The sequence below is a fragment of the Quercus suber genome, unplaced genomic scaffold (genome assembly GCF_002906115.3).
Source record: "Quercus suber isolate HL8 unplaced genomic scaffold, Cork oak 2.0 scaffold_517, whole genome shotgun sequence".
NCBI classification, from domain to species: domain Eukaryota; kingdom Viridiplantae; phylum Streptophyta; class Magnoliopsida; order Fagales; family Fagaceae; genus Quercus; species Quercus suber.
Window position 1 is genome coordinate 131688 of NW_027069966.1, and position 4201 is coordinate 135888.

Genomic DNA, 4201 nt, shown 5'->3' on the forward strand with positions numbered 1-4201 from the left:
ATGTCTCATCCGTGAAACCTTCTATCCATAATGGCTTGCAAACATCATCGTGGTAAAAAAATAAAAATAAAAATCCAATGGAAAATGGAGGATGTGTATGAGTTTCAAAAACCTGAACAGCGTATGTCCCAAGGACAGCTTTCCTCTCCCAAGGATTAATCAATTCATCAATTTCACAATAGAACATGAACTACTAAAGTTTATGGATGCCTTTTCAGGTTACAATCAGTAAGGAAGGCCAAGAAAAGACCCTGTTAGTAACCAGCCAAGGTTTTTGTTGTTACAAAGTCATTCCCTTCGGTCTGAAGAATGCAGGAACTACATGCCAGAGGCTAGTAAACCACATGTCCAACAAGCAGATAGGCAGAAACGCAAAAGTCTATGTGGACAATATGCTCGTAAAGAGTAGGGAAGCAAAGTATTATCTTGACGCCTCCAGGAGACCTTAAATACTTTGAGGAGGTATCAAATGAAGCTAGACCCAACCAAATGTGTATTCGGAGTCTCTTTGGGAAATTTCCTCAGTTTAATGGTCTCTCAAGGAGGGATTGAAGCAAACCCAAAGAAGGTGAATGCTATGCTAGACATGGCTTCACCAAAAAACAGTAAAGGAGGTACAAAGACTAACAGGACGAATTGTTGCTTTGAACAAGTTCATCAGTGTGAAGCAGCCTCAAGGAGTACTTAGTAAAGCCTCCCCTCCTGAGCCCGTCAATACAAGGAGGAGATCTGTTCTTGTACCAGGCTGTATCCCAGATGGCAATCAGTTCAGCCTTGATTCGTGAAGAGAACAAGATCCAACGGCTGGTCTACTACACAAGTCAAGTTTTTTCAAGGAGCTAAGATGAAGTACCCAGGGATGGAGAAATTGTCATTTGCTTTGCTTGTTGCTTCGAGGAAGTTTCGTCCAGACTTTCAAACTCATGACATCATTGTAATGACGGACTAGCCCATTAAAAGTCTATGAGCAAGGCGATTCAATGGGCAATCAAGCTCAGTCAATTTAACGTTGAGCACAAGCCGAAGACAGTAATCAAAGCTCAAGCTTTGGCAGACTTCATTGTTGAATTCACAATTCCAAAATGAGACCTTAAGATAGAATACTGGATAGCATATGCAGATAGCTCGACTATTACAGGCCTTGGTGGGAGTAGGTGTAGTTATCATCTCACCAGAAAAGGACATCCTCAAACATGGAGTGCAGTCACAATTCCAAGCCAACAACAATGAAGCAAAGTGTGAGATCGCCCGCACCAGCTTGAGGATAGCCAAAGCCCTGGGGACAAAGGACTTCAAACTAGAAACCGACTCCAAGCTCATCATTGAACAAATGACCAGCGAGTACAAAGGCAAAAGAGGAAAGAATGCAAAAGAATTTAAGACTAACTCAACAGTTTGTTGACTACTTAAACAATGTTAGGATTGGACAGATCCTAAGGGAAAGCAACTCTAATGCTGACAAAACTAGCTAGGCTAGCCTCATCCAGTGATGTCACAGACCAAAAAGGAGTACACTTGGAAATACAGATGATCTCAAGCATGGAAGGACTGCAAACCTTTCCAATTCAAGGAAGATCATTGTTTGCAAGTTAGGAATCCCAAGAATGATCGTCTTCGATATTGTTTGCCAATTCAACAACCATAAATTTAGAGAGTTCTGTGGAGATTTAGGCATCAAGAACCATTATTCGTCACCTGGGAACCCCCAAGCAAACGGCCAAACAAAAGTCACAAATCAAACTTTGTTGAAAATCATCAAAGCTCAATTTGAGGGGCCAAAGGGGCTATGATTATAATAAGGCTCTCAACACTAAAGCTAAAACTGGACTGCCTACCTGAAGTCAGAGATGATGCAATCAAAGAAATTTTATCTCAATACCAACAAAAGATGTTGAAGTATCAGATAAGCAAAAATTTTATTAATGCATTTCTTTTGAGCATTTGGTTAAGATTATTTCCCCTACAATTCCCTTATTAAGGTGAATGAAATCAAACAACTTCCAAGCTATTCAAATACTTGATTTTTCAACAGTAATATAGGCTCCAAGGATAGCACAAAGCTTCAGTAGCAAGTCTATGATACAAATTCTACTAACGAGCATAAGCTCAGGTAGTGAATCTATATCAAATCGTCAATACAGATTCTGCAGATGAGCATAAGCTCAAGTAGTCAATCTACATCGGACCAACAATATAGATTCTACTAAAGAGCATAAGCTCAGGCAATCAATCTACATCAAAATAGATTCCACTGATGAATATCAACTCAAGTTGGCAATCTAGGATACAAACTCTACTGCCAAGAACAGCTCTGAGGTACAAACCCTACTATGAAAGAGTAAATCTTCAGTAGCCAGTTTAAATCTATGCGGTGATACGAACTCTACCATCAAATCTTCAACAGTCAGTTTACGTCATCTCAAAACTGCAAACTTTACTGACGAGCATAAGTTCACATGGCCAACTCGTAATATCTTTACAAAGCTTCAACAGCATGTTTCCACCACAATTGATTGTACAAACTCAATTGGTAAGCCAAATTTTACGAACAAGCTTGAACTATGTCTTTTATTGACGAGCTTAAAAGCTCAAGTATACATCATTCCAACTCTATTGACGATTTTAAAGATGGTTAGCTTATAGTATCTCTATAAAGCTCTGATAGCTTATTTGCAACATAACAATATTACAAACTCTATTGATCACATGACAAACCTCAAAGCTGTAAAATTCCTAAGGGAATGACACTAAGGTTCAAACAACAAGCTTTAAAGCAAAAATCATGATAGCAAATAAAGCACGAAATGTAAAGGCCTCAAACAAAGAGGAAACCATTGTTTTAACAAAATAAGCCTTAGGGTAGTTAGTGTTGTCAAGCAAAATAAGCCTCAAAACATGAAGGCAATCACTATTTAGAAACAAAAGCCTCAAAACAAGAGGCACTCATTGTTCATGACTTTGAAATAATGGAAATAACAAAAAAAAAAAAAAAAAAACTAAGCATGCTTTGAAGGATTATCTGTAGGGGCAATGATGGTCTGTTCATCAACACCATCGCCAGTGGCCTCACCTCCTTCAGTAGCAACAATCTCTGCCCCAACAATAGTAGTTTTAACTACAACTTCAGTTTCAATATCAGCAAGAACAGAAGAAACTTCTTCAGCGGCTCGTCTCTCCTCCTCCTTGGCTTCATCAGCAATCATTTATGTGTCCACGACTTCAAAATCCAAAGCTAAGAGGTCAATGGCTTCACCCTGGTGCTTCAACATCCACCTACGGAGAAGTTCAAAGCCCTTGAAATATTGGGTGAATAAAAGGTCAAAGAAATGATCGAACTCTTAGAACTGAGCAATCACCCCGTCCCTAGCCTCAGTAATCCGAAGGAGAGTAGCTTGGAGTTCATCATCCTTTTAAGCAACGAGCTTCTTCTCTACCTTCAAGGCCTTTTTGAACTCATCCGCCTTCTCCTTGGATTTCACGGCCTGGTCCATAGCTTCCACTAAGTCCTTCCTCAGACGTGAGCTTTCAGCCTCAGTAGACTCAACCTTAGATTGAGTGACGACCACTTTTTCCTTAATACTCAGATAGTCGGTCATCAGTCGAAGGGACTCACCAAGGACCTAGAAGACAAAGACATGGCCGAATCTCACATCTTTGCAGAATGAAATCCAAGGAAGTGCCGAAGGAAAAATAAATAACATACCTGCATCAACTTGTGGATATGACGACTAACAAGCTCATGAGAAGGTACAGCAGAAAGGCCCCTTAGCTCCTCGTCAGTGATGACGTTGTAGGCTCAGCCAACGGCGGTAGCTAGGTCCTCCCAAACATTCTTCCTAGCCTTGCCTTTCCCTTTAGAACGAGTTACGGAAGGAGCAACGGCTGATGAAAGAAGTACAGCCACCACCTCCAAAGGAGTTGGGGAAACAAGAGCCTGGAACAAGGCCAGAGGAGTAGGCCCTTTAAACTTTCCTTCGCCAAATTTTCACCTTTTTGCATCAGGGGCCAACGAAGACAGAGGCTCACTCTTCATGCTCCTCAAACGAGCGTACTTATCCTTTCTTTGCCTAGTTGCCATCTTTATAAGAGACGGACACTCATCATTATAAAGAGATTTTCTCGTCATAAGAAGTGCGTGATTGTCAGTATAAGGAAAGTTGCTCGTCATTTAAAAATTTAAAAAAAAAAAAAAAAAAAAAAA